This window comes from Oenanthe melanoleuca, chromosome 19 (genome assembly GCF_029582105.1).
Source record: "Oenanthe melanoleuca isolate GR-GAL-2019-014 chromosome 19, OMel1.0, whole genome shotgun sequence".
NCBI classification, from domain to species: Eukaryota; Metazoa; Chordata; class Aves; order Passeriformes; family Muscicapidae; genus Oenanthe; species Oenanthe melanoleuca.
Window position 1 is genome coordinate 4,803,343 of NC_079352.1, and position 13,613 is coordinate 4,816,955.

The 13,613-nt window shown below is 47.8% G+C and overlaps 1 protein-coding gene across 2 annotated transcripts in view; it reads left to right on the forward strand.

Moving 5' to 3' along the window:
• The first annotated feature begins 187 nt into the window (after positions 1-187).
• Positions 188-13,613, forward strand: part of MYO1C (myosin IC) — a 49,016-nt gene continuing 35,590 nt past the window's right edge. The window contains exon 1 of one of the 2 annotated variants that reach the window (XM_056506755.1): positions 188-288. The gene's annotated coding sequence lies outside the window, so the exon portion shown is untranslated. Of the gene's footprint in view, positions 289-5,423; positions 5,446-13,613 lie in introns of those variants that run through there. The other variant, XM_056506758.1, reaches the window with a different exon arrangement.

Below are 13,613 nucleotides of genomic sequence, written 5' to 3' on the forward strand. Positions count from 1 at the left end.
GTGCAGGTGAGGCGGAGCTGCGGGGTCCCGGCGGGCCGGGGCAGGTGAGGCGGAGCTGCGGGGTCCCGGCCGGGTCCCGGCGGGCCGGGGCAGGTGAGGGCGGTGCTGCCGGGTCCCGGCGGGCCGGGGCAGGTGAGGGCGGAGCGCGGCCCTCATGCAGCCCGCATGCCCGGCGCTCGGACATGCTCACTAGCGGCGCGGCGCGGGCTGCCGCGGGCACTCAGCGCAGAGCCGCTCGCGGAGCCGCCGCAGGGCCCCGAGCCGCGCGTCCCGGGGCACCGAGCGCAGGTGAGCGGGGCCGGGGGAGCCGAGCGAGCGAGCGATCGGTGTGCGCGGCCGCCTCCTGCCCGGCCGGCAGCAGCGGCGCTCCGGCACACGGCTGCGGGGTCCGCGGGGGCAGCGCCCCGGGCGGCGCGGCTCGGCCGTTCTCCCGCAGCCGCCGAGCTTGCCGGAAACTCGGAACATTGTGCACGGAAGGAACGAGTGAGCGGGGCAGAGCGGCCGGCGTGGCCGCGGCTGCCCGGGGCGCTCATTGAGCGCTGCCCGGCGCCGGTAACGCCTCGGTGCGCGGGCCCGGCTGCTCGCGGGGACCGGCAGGGTGTGGCGGGGCTCGGACGGGGCCGGGACACGGCCGGGGCTGCAGGCGGCTCGGCTTGGCTTGCCCTTGTCAAGACAGGCTTCCTGTACATCCCGAACTTGCGTTCCGGCTCCGAGCGCTGCTGGGTGTGATCCGCCCTGCCGTGCACAGCGCTGACGTTCGCGCTGGAGGAATTCTTCCTTCTCTGCCGGTTCTTGCACAGGTGCCTGAAAGCTCGGTGTATTCACAGCTGGAGGTGGTCAAACTCCTTAACTTCTCCAGTTTACACCACTGAGACTCGGGGATCCTCATTTCTAATGCTGCTTTCCATGCCAGTTCTTCCCAGTTCTAATTGCTTTAAGTGACAGTGACTCACAGGAGGAATCTGACTCTGCCTGAATGAGCAACTCATTCTAGTAACTTGAATTTTCCAAGTAAGATGGCTTGAGCTGCATTCTTGTCGTTGGGAGGATTACAGAGAAGTGATTCTGAGATACAATACAGAGATTATTCTGGTATTTAATCTCTCTCTGACAGTTGCTTGGGGCGGAAGGCTCCTCCAGAACTACTTGTGGATGGCAGCTGCTTAGTTTTTGAAAGTGACAAATGAGAAAATTTGCTTGGTTGGTGGGACAAGCCATGAAAACAGAACCACATCTTAGAGTACTTGGGAAGGAAGGCATTTTTCTTTCATCCCCCTTTGGAGCAATAGACAATTGCCAGTTGTCAGCACCTTTTCAAAAGTTTTAGAAACTGCCTAAGGCTTGTGGAACTGATGAGTTCTTAATTTTCACAGTAGCCCTGATATGGCAACCACTGTCATGACACTTTAGGGATTTCAGTTTTGATAATGCGTTTTAGGGAGGGGCTGTGTAAATATGAATTTTGTGTTCTGCCTGGCAGGGATCAATGGAGTGCTACACTGAACACATGTTGTCCTAATTTATCATGGTACAAAGGATAGATTTATTTTTAAAGTGAAAAAAAAAAAGGGTGTGAATCATAACACACTAAGGAGTGAGAGATCCCATGTGAGTCAGGATCCACAGTGTGTCATTTCTGTTCTCTTCTTCATAATTAATAGTGAAGAAACTTGTGATTTACAGTACATTGTCAGGATTTATAATAACTGTAAGAGAACTTACATAGATTCTGACAAAATGAGTCAAGCCCTTTTATTTTTTATTTTTATTTGATCTAAACCACTGGAGGAAGACCAGTAAAAAACTGGGGGCTGAGAATGCTTTATAACATTAAATATAGTGTTTTTTTCTATGAATAAGCTCAAAACTCTATGGATGCCTTTATGCAAAGCTAAGATAGTGTTAGTCTTGTTCAGATATTTGGGTTTTTCTGTTTGTAGTGTCATGTTGCTTATTACTGCATTGGGAACCACATGCTTTCTAGGAACTGGACAAATTCCTCCACCCTTGTCCAAGGGAACAGTCTGCTCCAAAGGCAGGAAAAACAAACTGTAGCAGCTGCCACAGTCCCAGGGCAGTGTATAAAATCCAGCTCCCACTGCCCCTTCCCTTGGCTCTTACCTGGCAGATGTGAATGGTTCCAGCATGGAAAATGTTGAGGTGCACTGGGCTGCAGCACTTTGCCTCCCAGTTCAAAGGACTGATGAGTGAGCAGTGTTCTCAGATAACCAGTAGTGCCTTCTGGAGGACAAGTGTGTGTTTGGGAAAAGCTGATGTGTTACAGGTGCTGCAGAAAAGCAGTTGGAGGAGCTCAAAGTGCAGCAGATTTTCCTGGGGCTGGTCTGTCCCACAGCCCTTTGTAAGGGATGTGAGTGTAACTCAGTCACTTGTCCTTTCACACAGGCTAAGGAGCCGTGTATAAAGGCTGATTTGTGTGCTGCCAAAGTGTTACCGTGGGGAAAACCATCTGTGTTGTGCTTTGGGTTACCTCTGTCAGTGGCAGCCAGAGGTGGTTAACTTGTGAGAGCTGATCCAAATCAGAAGTGAGCAGGCCAAACAAACTGGTGATGTGTGAGGAGCAGCTTCCAGCCCAGCTCTGTGTGTGAGCACAGCAACATCTGCACAGAGGCAGGAAAGGCTGGCATCAGCTGGGCCTTTGTGCTGGCATAAAGTGATTGCAATTATGGCATAGTGTGCCTCCTGCCAGGGCTTTTCCTGTGTTAAACACTGCTTTACTGCTGTGGAACCAGCTCCTGAGTGATGTGGTTGGCTCTGCCTAGGATTGCTATCCCTGGCTTCTCCAGAAACCATCCATCCAGCCTGCTGTCAGCTCTAGTGGGTGAGGTTTGCATGCCTTGTCTTCCTCTCAGATTGTAGCACGCTTCTTTTCTGCCCGGAGGGAGCCACTTGTGCTGTGCTTTTCTGAGCCTGGATTCAGGGATCTCTCTGCTCTGTGTTTTGTGCCCTCCTCTGCATATTTCTTGTTGATCTATCAGTGGGGTGGGGGCCAGCTCTTCCCAGAAAGCATTAGTAAAGATGTAAGCAGGCAGCACAAGTCAATGTGAAAGTCTAACAAAACTTGTTATGGCAGAAGTGGTTTGGAGTGGACAAATCTCAATTTGTTACAACTGAGTCATGTTCTGTGGGGGTGGAAGTGTTCCTTACAGCCCTGCCCTGCCTTATTTAAATATTTAAACATTTAAATACAGCAAGGAGCAGCAGGGCCAGTGCCTTTTCTGTTGCTCCAGTGTAGTCTGTTCTATATTAAATTCCTGTACTGCAAGGCAATAAAGGTTAGTATTTAGAACTCCTGTGGCATTCATGCATGCCTGGATAGCTCTCCCTGGCAGCTTTTTTTTCTTTAGGAAAGCATTTGGTCAGGTGCCAATGTCCAGCTTTCCTGGGACACTCTCAGACCTTTAACCAGTGTGGTGACCTTGGGCCAGCCTGGGCACCGCCCTTCCTGTGATTCAGTTCAGCAGCTGATAATAAATGGAGGTAGAATTTGACATTTTGGCAGTGCCTTTGGAGTGCTGCAGTGTTTGCCTTCTGGGCAGCGAGGTCCCAGGGCTGGGAGGTGCAGCAGGCTGCAGTCACTGAAAGCTTTGTCACTTTGAACGGGCACTGTCATTGTTGGTGGTGACCAGTGTCGTGTCAAAATGTGTTGTGGTATTAGCCAGGAAATGGAGAGTCCATGAATGACTAAAAAGTGCTGTGTGACACAGCTGTGATGGCACTCAGCCTGCAGGCTGGGCTCTGTAAGCTAGAGCTGTGCCTTCAAATTTACTTTGGTAATTTCTTTTGAAGGCATTTTTTGTAGTAAAATTTCACCACTGTTTGCCATGAAGATGATGAAAGGTCTGGAGGGGAAGTCCTACAAAGAGCAGATGAGGTCACTTGGTTTGTTCAGCCTGGAGAAGAAGAGACTGAGGTCAGATCCCTCTGGGGGCTGCAGCTTCCTCAGGAGGGGCAGCACCCACCCCTGCTCTGTGACAGCAGGAGCTGTGCCAGGGGAGGGTTAAGCTGGATTTTAGGGAAAGGTTCTTCTCCAGAGGGTGCTGGGCACTGCCCAGGCTCTCCAGGGAATGGGCACAGCCCCAAGGCTGCCAGAGCTCCAGGAGAATTTGGGCAATGCTCTCAGGGTGGGATTGTTGGGGTGTCTCTGCAGGAGTTGGAGTGGATGATCCTTGTGCCTTCCAGCTCAGGATATTCTGTTATAATCTCTATATTTCCTTTTAGTGTTCTGGTGTCTGACCAGAGCTTTCCCCCTTAAAAAGGCAACACAGAGATGTGCTCCTAACCTGGGACAGGCAAACAGCCTTTGGAGGGGCTTTGAGGCTGCAGGGAAACCTGGGTGCCTTAGCAGCTGAGTTTCATTAGGCAGAGTGATCCTGGTGCCTTCTGCCAGCTGACAATCACCAGGTGTATTTGGCCACTTTGCTAATGAAGAGCAGGATTATGGAGGGAGCTGTAATTCAACTAGGGAGCAGTGTTGTCAGAGGATTTTATTGAGCTTGCAATTGCATTTTTCTTCGTTACCATATACTCAATATTTTATGGCTGTCTTTATGTCTGTTTTCATTGCCACCTGCTGCCTGGTGTAGATGGGATATTCCTGTCCAGAAAAGAATCAGCTTTACTTCAGCATGATAATGACAAACTGAGAACAGAAAAAAGGGTAAACTCAGCTTTCACACTGCACATATTGTTCATGGCTGAAGGGTCCAGTTAAGTCAATGTCCAATTATATAATGAAGAGATAGCGATCCGTTTAGCTTTTTAGAAAATTAAATTCCACTGAAACAATATAACTGGGACTATAGAAGTAGGAGGGAAACTATTTTCCATTCTGAAGCAGGCCTTTGTATAGAGTTGGGTTTTTTTAAACTCACTAACAGTAACTAATAACTTGTACATTATACAGCCCACACTGAGTCATTGTTTACTCAGGGAAATGACTTTCAACAGCCAGACTTGTTTGTGAGGTTTAATAACTAAAATATGCAGTTCTGTGCTTTACAAGGCTGCACACTATAACCAACATTTTGGAGAAAACAAAACCTGGTGCATATTTGCAACACCACCCAGCACTGCATTACAAATGGTGCATTACTGCAGCTCAGGTTTTGATCTGCAGTAAAAGCTGGTGAGGTTTGGAGGGAGGGAAGAATATTGCACAAATTAGTTCTGGGCTTTTCTAGAGTTTTATTGAAAGTTCCAAATTAGAGACTAGGAAGCCTTGTCCTGTGTCCACACATCTTGTTGTTTGAAATAACAGGTTGTCTTCTACTCTTAGGACTTTTGGAGTCTGTTTGAACTTCTTGTGCTTGGGAGGGAAGGCCACACCTTTGCACCAGGAAGCCAGGAACTCTCTCTCTGACAGAATTGGAACTCAGACAGCAAAACAGATGTTTCTATTGCTTGAGTGAGCACTGGAATTCAGTTGTGAGTTTTTCTGCCTCTTCCTGATTCTTTATCTGCTGTTGTGTGTTAGCATGGGGTTCTAACTTCCCACCCATTACACCTGTAAAGGTTTTAACAACAGCCAGGGTTTGTGTCCCTGCTTGGTTCTGGGGTTCTGAATAAACAACCACGAGCACGCATCACATTTCTCAAGTAAACCAAGTGCTCAATTTAAAATAATGTATTCAAAAAGTTTATTTTTGATTTTTCCCAAATCCCAGACTTTTTTGGACACAATTTTGTTGGAAATTAGAAAGGAAAGCTTAGTCTCATGTGAAAATGAAGGCGAGTACAAAATATGTGACTTGCAAAATCCTCATTTTATTTCTGCATGGATTTGTTTGCTCTTAAAAGTGGGGGAAGGGATCAAAAGCAAGTTCTGTAGAGAAGTTCAGAGTGAGTTTTTGTGTGGACCATAGCACTCTGTGGAAACACAGATTATATTTAATTTTGCAGAAATCTGGTGGATAGGAACAGCAGGTTATGGAGCCATCAGCAAAGCTCAGAGCCTCAACTTTTGCCATCCCAAAAATTCTCATGTTTTACTTTTATACTTCCCTTAAAACAACAGTGCAGTGCTGTGATAATCCCAGCAGGACTGGAATTACTGAGAGAGCCCCCAGGTTTCCTTGGGCATAAACCCAAGTTGTTCTGAGTGCAAGGTGTCAGGATGGGCATGGGTTATTTCTGGTCAGCTGGGGTGTAGAAAAAGTGTGGGTGGACTTATCAAGGTGAAAGGTGGTTGTTTGGAAAGGGAATTTTAAAAATTCCTAACCTTCAGGCTGAAGGGATGGAATCTGAGAGAAAACCAGAGGCTGAAAACCCAGAAGGAAGAGTGGAGGCTGAGAAAGGGTGTGAGACCAATAAGAGAAGCAGGAACTGAAAAGGAGTGGGAGGCCAAAGTGGTGTGGGAGGTCAGCAAGGAAAGTAGAGGCCAAAGAGTGGAGGTTGGAAAAGTTTGATGGAGATCAAGATGTGTGGGAGGCAGAAAAGGTGGTGAGGCCAAAATAAGCCCATATCAGAGATCTGATCAATCTCATTTTGCTCTGTTGGCCTCCACATCCTCCCAAAGAAGGGGACTCACAGACTATTCAGCTGAAGAAAATTTAAGCTCAGCTTTATGGAATAACCTGGGGACAAATGCCCATTGTCTTAGCTCTTGTATTACTTCAGTTAGAGTTTAGTTTCAGCACTTAAAAGTTTGGTTTCCAGCAGAAAGCAGCTCTGTAAATTGAATCTTGATTGTAAAGTAGTGCAGGTGAGTTGTAGTGCTGTCAGTTCAATGCCTTAAAATATTGTTCTTTAAGATGATCAGAGAGGTGTCTCCTCAATCCTCAGAAGAAGCAGCACTCTCATGACTGCTTTTGCAGGGATTTGAGAAAGCTGGGAGGAATTTGGGATAATTTATGCACATTCAAGAAGTATTTCCAAACCAGCTGCATTAAAGTCCTTTAGAACTTTAAATGAAAACAACATAATGAGGAAGCTCAGTGTCTTTTCTCTTTGCCTGATAAAATTAAAGAATACAAGGGCTGATGGTTGTGAGCCTTTTACATATTAGGGTAAAGCTTTCAGACATTATTTGACTTAAATATAAACTAATCTGATTTTTGAGGTGTTTTGTGCCTTGATACAAGGAAGTAGCAGAAAAGAGAGTAAAAAAAAGAAAAAAAAAAGATGAGCTGCACTTCCTGGAGAGAATAGCAAGGCATGGCTGGTGCTGGCAGCCTGGCAGGTAGTGAGTGCTGGGAGGGAGTGAGGAGTTCCCTGCTGCTTGGGCAGCCTGGTCATGAGGGCTCCATGTGAAGAGGAAATGTTGCAAGAGATGTGGTGTTCTCTATGCAAAAAAAAAAAACCAAAAAAAAAACCAAACAAACCTTGTGCAGGAGGCTGTTTGATCTGTCTCTCTCCCTTCAAACTGAAACCTGAGCGCTTGCCAAGTGTCTGCTCTGAAGTTTCCGGATCTAGGTGGGGACAGGGGAGTTCCAACTGTAACCTGAATGTGCCCAACTGGCAGCTGCTGGTGTCCAGAGCTCCTGCTCTGGGAGGAAAATTCCACCAAGTGGCTCTGTGTAGGATGAGAATGTGAGCAATGCCCAGGCTCACGGCCATGGAACTCACAAGCTGCGCTCCTGGGACTGTTGGTTTTTTTCTGGAGGCTTCAGTGAAGTTGGCTGTTTGTCACTGAGTGCCTCTGCTGGAATGCTGCTTGCATGCCATCAGAATAGGGAGCACCTGTGAAAGGGTTGTGGTGTCACCTGAGAGGAAGGAAATCAGTGTTGCTGCAGGGTGAGGGTGCACATCTGGGAGGAAATCTTTGGACGAGCCAGTTACTGCCTTCCAAGGAAGAATTAGGTTGTCACAAAAAGTTCCTGTGCAGAAATCTGGTGGATAGGAACAGCAGGTTATGGAGCCATCAGCAAAGCTCAGAGCATCAACTTTTACCATCCCAAAAATTCTTATGTTTTACTTTTATACTTCCCTTAAAACAACAGTGCAGTGCTGTGATAATCCCAGCAGGACTGGAATTACTGAGAGAGCCCCCAGGTTTCCTTGGGCATAAACCCAAGTTGTTCTGAGTGCAAGGTGTCAGGATGGGCATGGGTTATTTCTGGTCAGCTGGGGTGTAGAAAAAGTGTGGGTGGACTTATCAAGGTAAAAGGTGGTTGTTTGGAAAGGGAATTTTAAAAATTCCTAACCTTCAGGCTGAAGGGATGGAATCTGAGAGAAAACCAGAGGCTGAAAACCCAGAAGGAAGAGTGGAGGCTGAGAAAGAATTTACCTTTGGAAAGGTAAATTCTGGCGTAAAGGTCTAAAAGCTATCAGCTTGGTACCTGGCTGCCTGTTCTAAGCACTGAATTTCTCTGTGCTGAACTCTTGAAAGTGCTTTTCAAGCCACACTTCCACTGGTCTCAAATTATCTTAATTGCAAACCACTTATCTGAACTGATGAGTAGTTAACACAAATGTGACACAGTGCTCATTAGAGTAGAAAATCAATCAGTGTTTAGTGTGGGCTGGATTGACATTTCTGGATTGATAGGGGATGGGAAGGTTCATTTGGGTCAATAAATGGCTCAGTGATGAGTGTGTGGAGTGAGCTGCTCCTCTCCTGTGTGCTGGCAACCAAAACCCACCAACATCAGCCCTCATTTCTAATGCCAAAAAGTGTCAGGTTTTGCAATTTTTGGGGGCAGCAGAGCATAGATCCCCACATATCAGGTTGGGTTTATGGTGCTGCTCCTGCTCCTGGAGCCCTGCAGCTCACAGGCTGCAGCCCTGGTGGCATTCCTGGGCTGCTGGGTGATGCTGTCCTTGCATCACTTCTCCAGGATTTCAGTGCTCAAGGCATGAGGGTGTGCAGAGGGGAGGGGATGAACAAGCAGCCAGAGAATCTTGGAGCTTACCCATGAAATTCCCTTTTTTTTGTATTCCCCCAGTGTTTAAGATAAGCTTCTCCTGATATCAGTTGTGTTTAGAATCACAGAATGGTCTGGGTTGGAAGGGACCTTAAAGATCATCTTGTTCCACCTGTAAACTAAACCAATTTAAATTAGTTTCACTGTAGTTTTCCACTCCCTGCCTCACCTTGTACTTTCATCCATTTGACCCTTTGATTAACCCTTTGAAACAAATTTGGGAGGGCAGTGATGAGGAAAACAACACTTTGTATTTGTTTAGCTTCCTGAGCTGTCTGGTCAGAGCTGAATGGAGCTCCCAGTCCAGAGGGGGAGAGGGCCAGGACAGGCACAGCTGGGACAGAGGATGTGTCACAGTAACATCAGCTGTCCAGGCCAGCCTGGGACTGCCCTCTGGCACCTCAGAGGACACTTTCTGTGCCCTTTTCACCTTGGACAAGGGTCTGTAATCTAATGATGTAGGAATGATGGCTTGTGTGGCTCTTCTATTCTTACATTGCTGTGTTTTGATCCTTGAAGTCAGTGCTGGTGAGAAGTTTGTTTGCTAGAAGGTTCTGCAGTCACACTGGGGGACTTTTGTGCTCTGATGTGTGGGCTGATTGGCACTAAAACCTCCCAGCATGTGGATGTGGAGCTAGGCCAGCTGTTTGGAACATAAATGGTAATCAGTTGTTTTCTAAATGTTGGCTTTATCAAGGTTTACAAACAGAACAGGCAATCTCCACTCCACTGCTCACAATGAGATTCCCAAGCTCCAGCAGTCCTGAGCAGTGCAGGAGCTCCTGCCCTGCTGTGCCCCTTAATGTGCTCTCACATCAGCAAGAGAGAGGCACTGATAACTCCTGCCAGGCTGCACACGCTTGGACACGAACCAGGAAGAGCTGGTGTCTGTTCTGCCTCTTGCCAAAGCATCCTTGGAGTGGCTGGGATCCAAAATGGGGAGAGGAGCCCAAGGCACAGGGGTCCAGCTGGGCACTGGAATATTTTGCTCTCTTCCCCTTCCCACAGCATTGTTTTCCATGGATGGAGTTTGGGAGAGCTGCCCGGAGGGTCAGGATGGGGGATGCCTTACCCAGGTGAGGATGCAGGGATTCCCACTTTTGCCCTGCTTTTCACCAGGTGTAAGGATCCAAGGAACCTTTGAGCCCTGTGGGACCCTAACAAGGCATTTGTGGTGGGTTGTAGGACAAGGTTTGCTGTGTTGTGGTGTCTGAGCATGATGTGAGTGACACAGAAAGGGTAAGGGAGAAGGAATTAATTCTGCTGCCAAAACCTTCCGTGCGAGAGGTTGGATCTGGCTCTGTGCCCACTCCGGGCAGACTTGCAGGTTCCTGCAATTTGTTGCTGTCACCACCAGCAGTGGCACACAAGGAAACAGAATTTAAGAATGGCATCCTGCAACAGAGGCCTCAGGAGGCTATTTCTAGATGGAATTGATGCTGAGTGTGATGTAGTGCACTGTGGCCTCATTGTGAGGGTAGAAAACAACCAAAAGTGGTTTGCACTGGAATTCTTTATGCTGTAGTGGGCAGCTGGATTAAAATGTTTTAGAGCTTTGCTTTTTGTCACACTGTGTGTGAATAGGTTTCACACCCAGCAGGTGAGCTGGAGTGGGTTAGCACTTGGAAAAGTGAATTTTGGGTAGTTTATTCCTAATTTACATAGGGGGTTTAGCCCTGCAGCTACCTGCAGGCAGCTCCTGCCGGGACCCATCAGCTGTTGAGTTTGTCAGCTCCCAGACAAGTGTGCGCTGCCGCTCACACACCCCAGGAATTCTGAGAATGCGAAGGACTCCGAGACTGCAGTCCTGCACAGCCCTTCCCCTGCTGCTCTAGGGGCGGTGGAAGCGGGACAGGACCCCCAGAGTGGGAGGGAGGAATGGGATGCAGAGCAGATCACGCCCATCACTTTGCACTTTGCCGCTCCGCTCCGTCCTTCGTGCAGCGCGATTAAAGGATCCGCTCCGCCCCGGCTGGCTCAGCCCTACATCCATGCACAAATGCCAGATTCTCTTCATTCCAGCCTGCTGACTTCAAGGAGGACTTGCTCTGACAAGCTGGAAATGAGGGCTGGCAGCTTCGTCTGCAGCTCAAAGGCTTTATCTCTCTTAGACACTCTTGCTAACATTTCCCACAAACACTGCCCTGCTGGCAGGAGTGCTGCACACACAGGATCCATCAGGCACTTTTGAATAAAGCCTCACCTTGTGTAACTCTGCTCAGAACAGGCAAGGAACACTTCACCAAGCCCTTGGCTCCTGGCCATGGCAGAGCTGGCTCTCCTTGTGCTTCAGCCTCATTATCTGGGGAGCTGTACAAGAGTCAGCTCAGCCTTTGGTTCTCCTGTCCCCCTACCAAGCACTGCTGTTCTTTCCTCCACAAAATCCCTACAGTCCAGCCTCCTTCTCCCACTTGGACTGTTCCCATCAGCTGCAAGCTGGCAGCTTTCCATCATCTCCAGCTTCCACAGCATGTTCTGATGGTTCTTCAGCTCAGCCTCTCCTTCCTCTCTGAACTCCTGCTTCACTCCTGCTCCAGGATGAACTCTCTGACTTCCAGGATTGTTCTGGCTCCATTTCCCTGCTGCTGCCTCCCAGCCCCATGAGGGATGCCAGCTGTGTCCACCTGTCAGGGTTGTTTTGCATGTTGCCTTTAAGGCAGCTGCTTCTGCTGCATTCACAGCCTTGAACCTGGAATATTCATATTCCCTGGCCCATCTCAATCAATTGATGAACTCAGCTTTCCCAGGGTGGAATCTATTTGAGATGTAATAATGGTTCTAGAGAACCTGTGCAAGGTGGCCAAGCTCTTCTTTGATTGCTGTTTCTGTTTCAAAATCAGTATTGGAACAAGGGTACTTTTACAGTCACATAATTAACATGTGGAATGAGATAACCTTAAGCTTGATGCAGTAAGGTGTGCACCCTCATATAAAAATTTATCATCCATCAAATTTGAGTCATCATCATGGTTGTGACATGATTTTTGCTTAAAAGGGCATCTTTGATGTCATTACCATATTGCTTCAGAAGCAGCTTGCTGGTGTTATTTCAGGTTGGGGAGGGTGTGTACGTGTCTGTAGCTTCTAAAAACCATCAAGTCAGTGTCAAATGTCTGCCCTGTGCTTCACAGAGTGCACAAGTGGCTGTAGCAGACAAAACTCTATTTTTTGGTCTGATTCTTGAGGGAGAGCTGTTACCACAGGGCTTTGACTTGTGACAATATATTGACATATAACTAACCCTGCTGAGCAGGAAGGGGATCCCAATGCTCTCTCCTGACCATGGGACTGTGTTTCCTGGACATTGTGTGAAATGAGACTTGTGAAACAAAAGCTCTAATTTCCCTTTGTGAAGGATACAGAGCACACAGCTCTGGAGCAGCAGGATATGAGAATTAGAATGGTGGTTCCAGTGAGGATTTTGAACAAGGAGCAGGCATGAAGTACCCAAAGCATTTAACCTCAGTGTTTTATTCATCCTGGAGCAACTGTAATTTAAAGTGGCACCTCTATAATTGATGAAGTATCTTTTTACCACTTGTTTAATTACCTGTTTCAGTGTCTAGAAAGCAGCAGATCAATAATTTACAGTGATGAACTTCCCTGTGTCTCTGTTTTTCTACTTCAGCCGTGCAAACAACAGCTCCTGAAACAAACCCTCAAATATTGATGCTTTCCTTTAGGTGATACAAAAGAGCTTAACCTTTCCCTGCCCCAGGTGCCCTCCAACACTGCTGAAGCTGAGGGCAGAGCACTGACCTTGGCAAGGCAGGGTTAATTCAGGGCTTGCCCTGCATGTTGTATCAGCTCTCAGCTTTTCACTCCTCTCATTGTTGGAGTGATGAAGGCTGGGCTCCTGTTGTTGCTGTACCAGCAGATGCAGCTGCCCTGGCTTTAGAGAGTTGTTAAAACAGAAAGTGTAGGCTAATGAACCAAAGCTGCTGCCTGTGGTTTATGTGGATTTCTTACATGTTGGGGTTTGGTAACAAATGTTGAGTTTTCTACGTGAAATAGCTGTTCTGGAGACTCATGGATCCTCCTGTCAGGTTTGAGCTTAGATTCCCTCTTTTTCCTTGATCTGTCCAGGAGGAGCTACAGGATCTGTACCTGTCAAATAGAGGGAAAAAGGTGTTCCCTTCCCAGTGGGATGGGCCTTCAGACAGTTCCTGTTGTGGTCCTGGCTGCCATGGACTGTGGGGTTTCCCCAAACAGCTTCCATGAGATCCCCAAATCCATGCATTCTAGCAGGGTGATGAACTCTGCTTTCAGACTCCCAGTCTCACACCTGTGATTCTTCTCACTTTTTAGAGCCAAGTATCTTATTTCTCCTGGACCTGCCTTTGGAACTGAGCAAACTTAGTGCCTGCATTCTTGGAGCTGGTATGAAAAACAAACAGGGAATGCATCCCTTTCCTGTCTCTTACTCTGAGGAGTGCCAGTCCTCATCTCCTGCTGGAGAACAAGATGCTGTGGGACAGTTGGCATTTCTGTCAATGTCACAACTGTCAATTCCTTCAGGATCTCTCATTCCAGCTGGAGCTCACAGCCCAGCAGAGGGTTTTGTTTACAAAGAAGGTGTAAAGGGTCATGAGGAAGATTCTGGGCCTGTTGTGTCAGCCTCAGAAGGGTTTGTGCAGTTTTGCAACCATCAAATGCAGGATTAGGAGTAAATCAGACAAAAAGGGTTTGGATCTAACCACAGCTGGAGAATGAATGTTTCCATTCTCTGCA